The following is a 15079-nucleotide window of genomic DNA, read 5'->3' on the forward strand; positions in this document are numbered from 1 at the left end:
CAAGCATCGGCCTCTGTGAGAATGATGAAGGCTGGGGATAACCTCCAAACTCAGAGAAATGTTGACCGGTCTGCGGTGGACCCCCAACTACAGTCTGCAGTGAAGACTGAATAGGTCGGGCTGGATAACCTCCTGAACCCCGCCCTCTGGAGTAAGAACAATTAAAATCACCTCCCTTACGAAACCTTTTAGATGTCTATGCCATGGTGAAGTAATCTAGCTTCACTCCCTCCACCTCTATCAGGAAGTCTACCACTTCCTGAAAGGATTTGGGTGTAGCCGCTACCTGTAAGGCTGAAATCCGCAAATCTGACCTCAACCCCTTCATAAAACGGCGAATCCGCTCTTGTGGAATTAAGCAAGGCTGGGTGGCATACTTAGATAATGCACGAAACTTAGCCTCATACGAGGTCACCGACATCTTGCCTTGCTCTAGGCTCAAGCACTCATCTCTCCTCCTATCCCTCAAGGTCCGGGGGATATACTTCTCCATAAATAAGCTAGAGAACGACGCCCAAGTCATAGGTGGTGCCTGTGCGGGTTGACACTCAACGTGTGACTGCCACCACATTTTGGCATTTCCCTGAAACTCATAGGTTACAAACTCAATGCCAAATAGTTCCACTATGCCCATTTTATGTAGTAACTCATGACAATCAACCATAAAATTATAGGCATCCTTGGATTCAGCACCCTTGAAGACTAGAGGTTTCAATTTCAAGAACTTACTGAAAAGTTCATGCTGATCGCTTATCATTATAGGCCCTGTAGTCAAACGAGGAAACGTCCCTATTTCCATTGAGGCATCCATGTGGGGAGCCTCAGCAGCGGCCTGTTGTACTTCCGGAACCTGAGGTGCTGGTGCAGAAAACACTGGAGGTGTCTGGCCTTGATCAGTTCACCCTCTAAGATAAGCTAGAACCTGATTAATCATCTCTGGGGTAGGTTGGGGTGGTAATTCCTCATTCTGCACTTGCTAACTTTCCCCTTCCTCACCCTCTCTTACTACTTCCTCAGTCGGTGGAGGAGTCACCGCCCTAGTACTAGATGGGACAGGTGCTTGTCCTCTTCCTCTAGAGGACGTCCTCCACGACCTCTACCACGACCCCTTGTCACTGCTCCTCTTTGAGCTACAGCCCCAGTTGCTGGCTCAGACGCACACTGTCCTGCCGGTGCTGGTGTTGGCATAGTCGTTGATCTAGTTCTAACCATCTGCAAAATAGAGTGAAGATGGTCAGATACCAATTTGTATCACCTAGAAACCAATTGGATCCAAGTAATAGAACGAAAGAAAATGGAATTTTCCTAAAGTCTTGTAGCCTCTCAAAGAAAAGTAAAGGCGTCCCCCTACCGTTCCTCAAGACTCTAATAGACTCGTTCTTGTCTGATGAGACCAACGAACCTAATGCTCTGATACCAAGTTTGTCACAACCCAAATCGAGCCGTGAGTGGCACCAACACTTACCCTACTATGTGAGCGAACCAACTAATCTAAACCCCACCATTTCAAGCATAATGAACAAAATACAATGCGGAAGACTTAAAACTCATTAACGAAATCAATCAAATAACTTCTAAAATTTATAAATCATTATCCCCAAAATCTGGAAGTCATCATCACAAGAACATCTATCCTCAAATTACTAAATCTAAGAGTATCTAAGAAGCTAAAATAAATAAAAAGCTAGACCACGCCGGAACTTCAAGGCATCAAGACACGAAGAAGAAGACCTAGTCCAAGCTAGAAGCATTAGCTCACCCTGAGATCCGGTATAATGAAGACTGGATAGAGTTACGGTTGAGTTGAAGACGAAGGTACGTTTGCTGCATTCCACAAATAACAAAGAAAGAAACATACAAGTAGGGGTCAATACAAAACACAAGTACTTAGTAGGTATCATCGGCCAACTCAAAATAGAAAACAGTATATATCAGATAATATCATAAAATCAACTAATATTCTTATCATGCGGCATTTACAATTACCGTAACCCTTGGTCACAACACCAAGAATATCAATGAGGACTCACGCCTCCCCATCATACTCATATGGGAATTAGTTCTTTAAATTAAGTATATTAGCATATTTCAAGATTCATTATCTTTATTCCTCTCGTGTCGGTACGTGACACTCCGCTCCATATACTATCCTGGTGTAGAAACGTGACATTCCGATCCTCATATACTATCCTGGTGTCATAAAGTGACACTCCGATCCTCATATACTATCCTTATGTCGGAACGTGACACTCCGATCCTCATATACTATCCTGGTGTCGGAACGTGACACCCGATCCATATTCTATCCTGGTGCCGGAATGGGACACTACGATCCTCATCATTCTATCATGGTGCCGGAACGTGACACCCGATCCTCTATTACTATCCTTGTGTCGGAATGTGGCACTCCGATCCTCATATATTATCCTGGTGCCGGAACGTGACACCCGATCCCCTAATCTCACTACTTTCGTTCATTAAGCCCTCTTGTATACCAAGGCATCATCGTTAAAAAAGTAGATTAGGGTTTTTTCAAGGTTTAGGATTCAATAGCCTCATCATGCTTATTTTATCACCATTATATAATCACATTCATGCAAGCATACAATTAAGCATATAGAAGGGTTTACAATACTAACCAATATATAACATTCGCTATTAAGAGTTTACTACGAATAGCATAAACCATAACCTACCTCCACTAAATATTTGTGATCAAGCAAGCAAATTCCCCAAAGAGTTGTTTCCCTCTTCATTCCTCTCTCTCGAGATCGTTTCTCCCTCTCTTGTTCTTTGCATTTTTCTTATTCCAACCCTCTTTCTTTTACCCTAATTAGCATATAATTAAGTATAAAAGATGATAAATTAACCCCCTATTTAAATCAAGGTTATCTCCTTTAACCCCCAAGTAATTGAATTATTAATATTAAACCACTAACTTTATAATTATAAGCAGGAATAGTCCAAAACGCCCCTTAAAATATTTAACAGAAATCCGACCCAATCAGGGTTTACGCAGCCTGTGACGGCCCGTCGTGCCTGCGACGGTCCGTCCTGCTGCTTCCGTCACAATGTTTTGAGACTCAATTTTCACTAAGGGTTCTGTGACGGTCCGTCGTGCCCACGACGGTCCATCCTGCCATGTCGTTACGAAGTTTAGAGAGTCGATCTCAGTAACTAAATTTCAGAATTCTAAGTGTTTTGGAACGAGACCCCTTCTACGGTCCGTCGTGGGATCCGTCGACTCAGACAGTTATTACCAGAAAATACTCTACTGCTCAAAACGACTAAACAGGTCGTTACACCTACTAGAGATCATAATTTTCTATTTGTTAGCGAAGTTACCTCCTGTCATAATTGCACAGTAACCTTTTGACCTCTTTTTTGTTTCTTTCACGATATTCCTACTCAGGGGAATCTTCGTTACGATGTTAATCAACCTATATCTAGTTTCTGAAATTTACTTAAGGTTGAGAGAAGAATTTGGACATGCATTTTGCACATACGGGGTTGAGAAATCATGGGACCATGTATAGTTATGGCATATAAGGCTCAGACATATCTCATTTCGTTATCTTCAGAAACTCAAAAAGGATTTGTTTTTAGTGTTAGATAACTCAGTTTTTCATTTTTCCATTTGTGAATTAGCGAAAAAATCATCGTGTTCCATATTTACCAAGTTTGAATAAATTATCTGAACCTTTTGCTATTATACATTCTGATATTTGGGGCCTGTGAAAGTTTAAACTCTATCACAAGATCGTTATCTTATAACTTTCATAGATTAATATATTAGGATGACATGGATATCATTACTTCGAAAAAAGAGTTATGTGTATATTTCATTCTAATATGTTTATAGTATTGTATATACTCAATATCGACGACCAAATCTTTGTTTGGCAATCTAACAATGTCATGGATTTTATGAAATCTAATATTGACGAATACGTTCGGCAATAAGGTATATGATATCATACATCCTGCATATACACACCGCAATAGAATGCCTAGTTTAAAGAAAAATAGATACATTATGGAGATTTTCTATGCAACTCTCTTTTGCATGACTATGCCAACTTTTTATTTGCGGGAAGCGGTTAAGCCTCTGGCTTATGTTATTAATGGGTTCTATCTTGAGTCATTAATTTTGAGACTCTGTAGCGAAAGCTCCATTCTCTTTGTTCTCCTCCACATCTACCAAATATAGAGCCAATGGTGATTTGTTGCAAATTATTTACACACATTCCCATAGCTCTACGAGGAAAGTTTGATTTTTTTGAGTCAGAACCATATTATCGAGGTGGAGTGAGACCTTCATCTCTTCAGGGGGAAAATGACATAGATGGGACTAAGATGAATCGAGATATAGGGGGAGAAAATAAGTTCTTGGAATTAAATGCTCATACTGATATCTCGAATCAAGACATTGTCATACATGAACAAAATGAAGGAATCAGGGATGAACGAGATAACTGTAAGAAAGCTACATATAAAGACAATTAAGGAGTTATTCCAGAAAGTACAACAATAACTCTATTAACCAATGAACAATGTCAGAATGTTCTACTTGATCATATACCTTAGGTACCTCTTAATTAATCATGAAATTAACGTGAAACTATGTCTAATGATTCTCATTTTCTACTTCCCGTTATCCAATAAGAAAAACTAAAGGTATACGGAGAATACAATATGAACATGATCTTAATGCGAATTGAAAATACCATATTATGAATTATACCTCCAGCAAAAGATTTTCAACCTCATATGCTCTAAATGTGAATCAATTATCCTAAGTGTCTATTCCTAAAGGTATGCAGGAAGCATTAGCAGAATCATAGTGGAGGAAAGCATGAATAAAGAAATGGAGACCTTGTGGAGAAATTAAACTTGGTAATTGGTTTCTATATGAAGGTAAGAGGATTGTAGGGTGTAAATGTGTGTATATTGTAAAGCTTAAAGTAGATTGAAGTATGGAAGGTACAAGGCAATGCTGGTAGAAAAAGGATACACGCAGAAACATAGAGTGGACTATTAGGAAACATTTGCACCAGTGACTAAATTTAATAGTATTTGTATCCTTATATCCATTGAAGCAAATAGATGATGGACATTGAAACATTTGAAGTAAAAAATGCATTCTTAAATGGTGCTTTAGAGGAAGAGGTTTACATGGATCTCCCACAAGGAATATTGCAGGAGCACAATGTAACATTCCGAAAAGTCTAGACCTAAGATAGAGACTCACAATTTCATTTAATGCTGATTATACTATTTTAATACCTAAAATAGTGTGTATAAGTCATTTGGGAACTTTTAGAGCCAAGACGTCAAGGAGCGTCCATGACGTCCGAAAACTAACTAAATTGAACTAGTTGACGTTGTTATGTTTGGTGAAGTTTTTGAAGGGTCAAATGAACTCTAAAATTTGTAAAAAGAATTTAAATAGGTAAAAATCTACTATATAGGGTCTTAAAATTTGATAACGACTCCCCAAGGACCACCCAAAATGTCCTTGAGGACGACCCCAACATGGGTAGGCAGGCTGCTAAAGCAGCCTGTGCGAAATCAAGATTGAAGGAGCTTCTGCGCGACGTGCAGACCACACGAGGTCTAGTGCCTCAGTTCACTTTTCAATATAAACATTGGGAATTATCCTTGCGACGCGGAGTCACTTTCAAGATTCGTATAAATTGTATTTTAAGCATTTTGACTTCACAAAAAGACCATTTAAGTGAGGGGTCTTTTAGGAAATTTAGCGGGGTGATTATATATAGCCTAAGGGTCAGTTTTAAGTCATTTATCACTTACCTTAACTTAATTTCCAAAACAAACCCACAAAACTCTCATCTCTCTCTACTTTCTCTCTACCAAAATCCTCCATTGACGGAAGAACAATGCGTTAAGAAGAAGACCATTTTCGCTATGATTTCACTTCAACTTCCTAGATTAATCTTCATTAAGCTATTAGTTCTTCATTCTTGGGATTACTTTCCCCAAGTGGTCCTTCCAAAGTTGATTTCTAAATCACCCAATTCAAAGAGTTTTCCTATTCTAATATGTTTTCTTCTAAACTTACAATTTATGATAGATTTTGAATGCATATGACGAATGAAGTGTAGATTGTTTGTCAATTTATGTTAATTGATCCAATTTCATGTAGACAATGTCCATTTCCAAAATTCTCCGAATCTTAGATCTTGCTTAGGAGTTGATGGGAATTGATGAATGTATTAATTGTTAGATTTGTTTTTATATATTATAATTCATCTATGGACTGTCAAGGGTAAAGAATTATTTGTATTATATCTATTTTTGAATATTTAATGATGAATCCTAGTTCCCCTAACCCTAGGTTATAAATTGAAGTTAATTTGGATAGAGATGATGCAATTGATCTAGTTATCATATTATTTACTATTAAATGATGTTACTACACCTATTATTGGATGAAATTGGTTGGTTGACGGTAAGAAAATGATTATTGCTTTTGAAGGAGATTGGGTATGTTTTTATGATCCTAACCTTTACTAAATTATGATGGCCTGTAAGTGATGATGTAGTTCAATTGAAGTATGCTTGTGATTAGCGTAAGTACTTGTGGGTATGATGTTGAATTTTAATATCTTGATTATGTTATTGTGAGATTATGCTTAAGATGTAATGATATAAGGTGGTTTATTAAGTACCTATGTGCCTTACTATGATGTAATGAGGTGAATGTAATAATTTCCCATATGAGGGTTGTATTGAAAGCATGATCTCATGCAATTCTTATTGAGATAATGACTACGACCTAATCTAGTCTATGATTTATGAAGAAAGAAATTTCAAAAAGAGACTTAGCTTAGAACTGAGTGAACTTGACAATAAGAGGTATTAGCTTCCCATGGACGAAGATTAACCATATAGTTTCATTTATGGTGTTGACTCCTCTCTAAGGGACACTCACCTTATGGATTCTTATGAGATAAGGGATACAATTTCCACAATAGGAATACTAAGCTAGTTGATCCACTTTTGATGCTAGGTATATGTCTAGTTCTACTTTGGGCGGTAGAACACCTTGTTTTGGTTTAAGGTTTCACAACACCAGATTCCACACTTAGATCTTATGCTCTATGTCGGTTAAGGTATGTGTTTGCTAAGGTAAAATTAAGTAATTATGTGAACACTAACTTGGATGACTAAGGGGGTTGACTTAGTATAGGTATGGGTATGGGACTCTACCTAGTAATTGCAATAGTTCGCTTTGAGGGAAGTCCTACAAAGTTGTTCTTATGATATTATAAACTGAATGTTATGCATATGTTGACTTTACATGTTGTTGATCCGATATGATATTAGTTTCATTTATGAACATGCTATTGATCTATATTTCTAAATATAATGATGACTACTATTGATGCTATGTTTTGTAGAAATAGACATTACTTGTGATCCTTTGATTGGTTTACTTGATTGAGTAAGGTTATGTGGATTTTCTTGGTCATTGAACTTGTAGGATAAAAGGTGGGTTATGAGTAATTGTCTTGCTTATGTGATGAAGATATGAATTCTATACATGTTGACTTGACTATTACTTGTTGAGGTTGGTCTTGTGCTGTACATTTTGTTTTATGTATTATGTAATTTTTGGTCTATATGAGTTCATGGTTGTGCATAAGACTTTTCAAAGTACCTTAGCATTGTTTTGAACAAATGTCCTCTTTAGCATGATTTAAATTGTTTTATCTGCATATACTCAAATTATGTTACAAGTCTTCTCTATAGATGTTTATGCTTTACTTTACCTTGGTGCTACCTTATATTTTGTTACTCCCTTGATAGCTAGTAAGTTTGATATTTTTCCTGATATCTTGAATAAACCTTTTATGGTGTCTACCCTGGTGGGTTAGACGGTGGTTACAAAGAGGGTATATAGAAATTGTCCTATAATGTTGCCCAATAGAGTTACTTATGTTGAATAAGTAGAAATTCATATGGTCAATTTTGATGTCATTTTGGGAATGACTTGGTTTCATGATTTTTTCGCTTCCACAGAATGTAGAACAAGGGTGGTGAAGTTTAACTTTCCAAATGAACCCGTGTTAGAGAGTCGAAGGGGGGAAATTCTATTCCTAGTGAGGGAATTTCCAATGATCTTTTTTGTAATCCTCCCAAATAGGAAATTGATTTTGGTATTGACATGCTATCGGATACCAACCTCATTTCAATTCCTCCTTATCAGATGGCTCTGACCGAATTGAAAGAGTTGAAGGCTTAACTCAAAGACATACTAAATAAAGGATTCATTAGACCTACTATTTCTCCATGGGGTTCTCTAGTATTGTTTGTGAACAAGAAAAATGGGTCCCTTAGAATGTGCATTGATTATCAACAATTAAATAAAGTCATTATTAAGAAGAAGTATCCTCTCCCTTGGATTGAGGAATTGTTTGATCAACTCCAAGGGGAAAGCTACTTTTTAATGATTGACTTGAGTTTAGGGTATCACTAACTTAGGGTGAGAGTTGAGAATATGCAAAAAAATTGCATTTCAAACTAGATATTGCAACAATGAGCTTCTTGTAATGTCATTTGGTCTCACTAATGCCCCAACCTCATTTATGGATCGAATGAATAGGGTGTTTCAAATTTTCCTAGATTCATTTTTCATTGTCTTCATTCAAGACATTTTAGTACATTCAAAAATGAGGATGAACACATGAATCATTTGAGAGTGGTATTGCAAGTGCTTAAGGAAAACCAACTATTTTAAAGTATAGCAAATGTGAGTTTTGGTTGAGGTCGATGGCGTTCATTTGTCATATCATCTTTAGTGAGGGAGTTGAAGTTGATCCAAGAAAAATCGAGGCGGTCATGAATTGTACTATACCATTGAGTCCAACAAACATTAGGAGTTTCTTGGGTCTTGTGGGATTCTATATGAGGTTTGTGGATGAATTTGCGTCCATTGTGTCTCCCTTGACTACGTTGACCCAAAAGAGTGTGAAATTTGAGTGGTCGGAGGCATGTGAAAGAAACTTCCGATTCTTGAAGAATAAGCTTACTTACGCTCCGATGTTGACTTTACATGAGGGTACCAATGGCTTCGTTGTGTATTGTGATGCATCCCGAGTGGTTTTGGAGTGTGTGTTTATGCGACATGGGAAAGTAGTAGCTTATGATTATAGCCAACTTAATGTGAAATACCCAACTCATGATCTTAAGAAGAAATACCCAATTCATGATAGTGAGTTAGCGGCCGTGGTGTTGCTTTAATAATATGGATGCATTACTTGTATCGTGTTCATGTTGATGTGTATACCGACCACAAGAGTATTCAATATGTGTTTTATCAAAAGGATTTAATTCTCTTACAAAGAAGGTGGTTGGAATTATTAAAGGATTACAACATGAGTCTTCTCTACAACCCCAGCAAGAAAAATATGGTTGTGGATGCTCTAAGTCATATGACCATGTGTAGTGTGTCTCATATAGAAGAATCCAAGAAATACCTAGTGAAAGATGTTCATAGGTTGGCTAGATTGGGTGTTAGATTGGAAGATTCTCCAAATGGTGGTTTTATGGTCCATCATAACTCTGAATCGTCTTTGGTGGTTAAGTTGAAGTAATCAATACCTTGGTCCACCATTGATGGAGATGAAGTACTCATTTCTTGTTAAGCTTAATGAGTCATTCTCCTTTGGGGGGATGGTGCCTTGAGGTATCAAGGAAGGTTGTGTGTTCCCAATGTTGATGTTTTGAGAATCCGGATCCTTGAGGAAGCTCATGGTTCACGTTTTACCATTCTTTCGGGTTCTAAAAAAATGTACCATGACCTAAGGGAAGTGTCTTTGTGGGAAGGCTTAAAAGGGGACATAGCAAAATTTGTTGCAAAATGTCCAAATTATCAACATGTGAAATCCGAGCAAAAAAACCAAGTGGTTTACTCCAAGAAATCCAAGTTCCAACATTGAAGTGGCAAGACATAAATATAGATTTCGTGGTAGGTTTGCCTTGGTCATAAAAGCAACATCATTCTATATGGGTGTAGTGGATAGCTTGACCAAATTTGCTCATATTATTCCCGTCAATTCCACATACTCGACCGAAGATTATGAAAGGATCTTTATAGATGAGATTATGTTTCACCATGGTATTCCGTTATCCATAATATCGGAGAGGGGTGCACAATTAACATCCAGGTTTTGGAGGTCGTTCCAAAAAGGTTTGGGTACCAAGGTGAATGTAAGAACCACATTTCATCCCCAAACGGATGGTCAATAGGAGCGCACTATTCAAACCCTTGAGGATATACTTAGATCTTGCATAATTGATTTCAAGGAAAATTGGGAGAGAAATTTTCCATTGGTTGAGTTTTCTCATAATAATAGTTACCATTCATCTATAGTTATGGCTTCTTTCGAAGCCTAGTATGGTAGGAGATGTAGATCTTCAATTGGATGGTTTGAAGTGGGTGAATCTTCACTCTTTGGTACCCATCTGATTTATAAGATTTTAGATATAGACAATATATACACAACTGATTGAAAATAACCTATAGCCGGCGGCAAAAGTCTTATGTCGACTATATGAGAAGAGACTTAGATTTGAGGGAGGTGATAATTTGTATCTAAATTTTCACTCATGAAGGGAGTGGTGAGATTTGGCAAGAAAGGTAAGTTGATTCCTCATTATGTGGGCCCTTATGAAATTTTTCAAATGATTCGAAAGTCTGCATACGACTTGAAATTGCCTAGTGAACTATCTTTGGTTCGTCCGATTTTCCATGTATCAATGCTTAAGAAGTGCGTTGGCGATCCTGAGTTCATACTTCCTATTGAGGGTTTAGGTATGTAAGAGAACCTCATTATGAGGAGGTATGGTTGAAATCCTTGATAGACAAGTGAAGAGGTTGAGGAACAAGGAGGTGGTTTCCGTAAAGGTGGTTTGGAAAAATCACCTAGTTGAGGAAGCAACACGGGAGACCAAGGCTGATATAAAGTCCCGTTATCTTCATCTCTTTGCTAATTAAGGTTAGTTATTCCTATAAATAATAAACATATTGAGTGTAATTTAATTTTGACTTTTTTTCCAAAGATATGAATTATATATGATAAAAGGTTTATGCTAAAATGAACTGTCACGGAAAATTACTTTTGTGCTTGAATTGCACTTATTTGTGTATTTGGTATGTGGTTTCCTTAATAATGTGGTATTGATCATGTTTCTATGTTGAGAAAGGATCTTTGGCATAATCGACTCTTTAATGTTATGTTTAGCCCATGTTGTTGTGAGAAGGAAATTCCTCATGTTGTTATTTTAAGCTCCTATGTGTGAAATTTGATGTTTTGAGTCATTTGTGTAAATGTCATGATTATGTATTGAATGGAGTTGTTTAACACTCCTTGAGTTGTAACTCATGTTAATGATGATGTTGTATATTGTTGGTTGGGCTGCTAGTCTTGAGTCTATCCCTTCCCTTTTAAAAAGTTTAGTGTCATTTGGGGATGAATGTTCCTAGAGGAGGGGGGGGATAATATAACATTCTATAAAGTCAAGACCCAATCTAGAGCATCACAAGTTAATTTAATGTTGGTTATACTGTTTTAAGACCCAAAATAGTGTGTATAAGTCTTTTGGGAACTTTTAGAGCCTAGACGTCAAGGAACGTCCATGACGTCCGAAAACTAGCTAAATTGAATTAGTTGATGTTGCTAGGTTTGGTGAAGTTTTGGCATATTCTAATGAGTTCTAAAACTTTTAAAAATACTTAAATAGTTAGAATATAGTATAGCGGGTCTAAATGTTCGATAACGACTCCACAAGGACCACCCGAAGGGTCCTTGACGAGGATCCCAACATGGGTAGGCAAGCTGCCGATGAAGCCTACGCGAAATTAAGAATAAGCGTGCTTCTGCAATGTGCGGCCCATCCGAGGTCCACAATTTAAGTTCAGTTTTTTAAAAAAATTGGGAATCAGCCTCGCGATGGGGAGCTACTTTCCAGATTCGTAAAAATTATATTTTAAGTATTTTTACTTCACAAAACTACAGATTTAAGTGAGTGGTCTTTTGGGTGATTTAGAGGGTAATTATATATAGCCTAAGGGTCAGTTTTAAGTCATTTTACACTCACCTAGACCTAATTCCCAAAACAAACTCAAAATCTCTCATCTCTCTCTACTTTCTCTATCCCAAAATCCTCCATTGAAGGAAGAGCAAAGCTTGAAGAAGAAGACCAATTTCTCTAGTATTGCACTTCAATTTCGTGGATTAATCTATATTATGGAATGAGTTCTTAACTCTTGGGATCCTTTTCCCAAGAGGTCCTTTCAAATTTGATTTCTAAATCACGTGATTCAAAGAGTTTTCCTATTCTAATAGGTTTTCTTCTAAACTTCAAATTGATGATAGTTTGTGTTTGCCTGTGACTAATTAAGTGTAGATTGTTGGTTAATTGATGTTAATTCATGTATATCATTTCCCATTCCCAAATTCCCCAAATCTTGGATCTTGCTTAGAAATGGATGAATGTATTAATTGTTAGATTTGTTTTATCTATTCTTATGAATATATGGAATGCCTAGGTTATTGAATTGGTGGGATTTCATCTATTTCTTGAAGATTTTATGATTAAATCTAGTTCCCCTAGGCCTAGGTTATTAATTGAAGTTATTTGGGATAGTGATGATGCAATTGATCTAGTTATCATAATATTTACTATTAAATAATGTTGCTATACCTATAATTCGATGAAATTGGTCGGTTAATGGTAAGACCATGATGATATCTTTTTAAGGAGAATGGTTAAGTCTTTGTGATCCTAACATTTACTCAATTATTATGGCTTGTAAGTGATGATGTAGTTCAATTGATGTGTGCCTTGAGATTAACCTACGTAGGTGTTGGTTTGATGTTGAATTGAAATGTCTTGATTTGTAGTTGTGAGATTATGCTTAAGATTTAATGATTTAAGGTGGGTTATGAAGTACCTATGTTCCTTACTATGATGTGATGATGTTAATGTGCTAATGTAACATTTGAGGATTGTATTGAAAGGATGTTCTCATGAAATTTCTATTGAGATAATGACTATGACTATAGAAGGAGCTATTCTTGTATGACCCAAATTAAGCTATGATTGTTGAAGAAAAACATCTCAGAAGGGTGTTTTCTTTGGACCGAGTGAACTATATAATTTGGCTTCCCGTGAAGGATGATTTACCCTATAGTTTCGTTTAAGGTGTTGACTCTCCTATAAGGGACACTCAACCTACGGATTCTCATGAGATAAGGGCTCCAATGTCCAATAGGCATGTAAAGGGTTCAATACATATCTCATAGTTCTCGAACTATGTTGCCACTATAGGAATACTAGCTTGTGGATCCACTTTAGATTCTAGTATATGTTTGGTTCTACTATGGCCGGTAGACTACCTTCATTTGGTGTAAGGTTTCACAACACCGGATTCCAAACATAGATCTTGTTGTCTATGTCGGTTAAGGCTAGTGTTCCCAATGTAAAATAAAATAATAATGTGAAAACTAACTTGGATGACATAAGGGGTTGATTTAGTCTAGGTAGGGGTATGAGACTCTACCTAGTCATTGCACTAGTTGTCTTTGAGGGAAGTCCTAGAACGTTGTTCTTATGTTCTTATGTTCTTATAAAGTGAATATGATGCATACATTGACTCTACATATTGATGATACTATATGATGTTAGTTTAATTTATGAATATGTTATTAATCTATATTGCTATATGATGATGACTACTATTAACGCTATGTTATGTAGAGTTAGACATTACTTGTGATCCTTTGTTCGTTTTAATTGATTGAATGAGATTATGGGAAATTTCTTGGTCATTGCACTTGTAGGATAAAGGATGGGTTATGAATAAGGGTCTTGCTTATGTGATGAATATATGGATTCTATACATGTTGACTTGACAATTACTTGTTGAGTTTGGTCTTGTGTTGTACATGGTTCTGATTTTCGTATTATGCAATTGTTGGTCTGTATGGGTTCATGATTGTGCATATGGTTTTTCAAAGTACTTTAGCATGGTTTTGAACAAATGTTTTCTTTAGCATGATTTCAAATATTTGATGTGCATATGCTAATACTTATTACAAGTGTGTACTTACCCATCTTTTATATTTAGTACAAAATGTAGGTTCCAGACATCGATTTTTTAGAGGGCATTGAAGAAGGCTTGGAATCGTATTCTCCAAGTTAGGTATATCCTTACTTTCGGAAAACTATGTCACTATCTTTCTATTTGATATTGTTTAGTTTTAAAGGAAATTTAGTTCATTCTCTTTCTTTGTTGACTTTGTATATGCCTATATGAGGCCTTTATTGTAGTACAGTATGAGTTGAACACAAAAAGTTGTATTCGACAGATAGTTTAATATGAGATGTATTCTAGATTTCTTATAAATCAATATTTCTATATTATGTATATGAAATAAAAGTAGAGTCTATGTATTACTTGTTATACGAGGAGTCTATGTATACTCGCTTATTATATACTATGTGTAAGCCAGAGGTATAATTTTACCTTAATGTAGAAGTAGTTTAAAAAGTTTTAAAATTTTTCCGCTGATTTTGACCTATGAAATGTAATGATGAAGGCTTAGAGGTTAGTCTTAGTTCTCTTTGGGGACGATGAAATTGGTTACTTCTAGGTACCATAAGAAGGTTAGGTCACCATGCCCTAAGGCTTAGGGAAGTGTTTCAGGCACCAATAAATAACCAACTTTCCCTAAGTGCAGTAACAACCATCCAGACAAGTGCCTCGCAATAAATGAAGGATGATTTAGGTGTGGCCAGTCCGGTCACAGGTGGAGGGATTGTCCTGCTAAACAAGGTGAACAAGGTGGTAATGGTAGATCTTAGTCAACAACTTTAATATCACCAGCAAGTCTCCCGACTCTGTAGGGTAACTAATCTGGTGCAGGTGGCGTTTAGTGCCAAAACAAGTTTTATTCTCTTCAAGCTCGCCATCAGGAATGTTCTCGTGATGTAGTCACTGGTACGTTACGAGTATTTGACTTTGATGTTTATGCATTGTTAGATCTAG

This window comes from Solanum lycopersicum, chromosome 9 (genome assembly GCF_036512215.1).
Source record: "Solanum lycopersicum chromosome 9, SLM_r2.1".
Classification (NCBI taxonomy): Eukaryota; Viridiplantae; Streptophyta; class Magnoliopsida; order Solanales; family Solanaceae; genus Solanum; species Solanum lycopersicum.